The 264-nt window shown below is 25.0% G+C and overlaps 1 protein-coding gene across 1 annotated transcript in view; it reads right to left on the bottom strand.

Moving 5' to 3' along the window:
• The window catches only part of LOC107749001 (ATP-binding cassette sub-family A member 1), a 119,004-nt gene that overhangs the window by 20,364 nt on the left and 98,376 nt on the right, over positions 1–264 (bottom strand). The gene's annotated exons all lie outside the window — the stretch shown is intronic.

Genomic DNA, 264 nt, shown 5'->3' with positions numbered 1-264 from the left:
ATAATTATTATATATATATATATATATATATATATATATATTAATGGAATAGTTTATTGAATCTTTAGACAACATATAAGAGCAGTTTGCATATGTTTGTTTGTGGACTATCATATTTGATACATCAGGATTTTATGGCTCATATAGTCTGATATTCAAGATTCAAGATCTGTATTTGTCACATACAAATAAAAGTGAGAATATGGAGGAAAAACAGCTCAATTTTATTCAGAGACTCAAACTGAGCAAAAATATGAATTTGCT

The sequence above is a fragment of the Sinocyclocheilus rhinocerous genome, unplaced genomic scaffold (genome assembly GCF_001515625.1).
Source record: "Sinocyclocheilus rhinocerous isolate Xijiao unplaced genomic scaffold, SAMN03320098_v1.1 scaffold680, whole genome shotgun sequence".
In the NCBI taxonomy this organism is placed as follows: domain Eukaryota; kingdom Metazoa; phylum Chordata; class Actinopteri; order Cypriniformes; family Cyprinidae; genus Sinocyclocheilus; species Sinocyclocheilus rhinocerous.
Note: the sequence above shows the minus strand (reverse complement) of the source record. Positions and strands in the feature narration are given on the sequence as shown.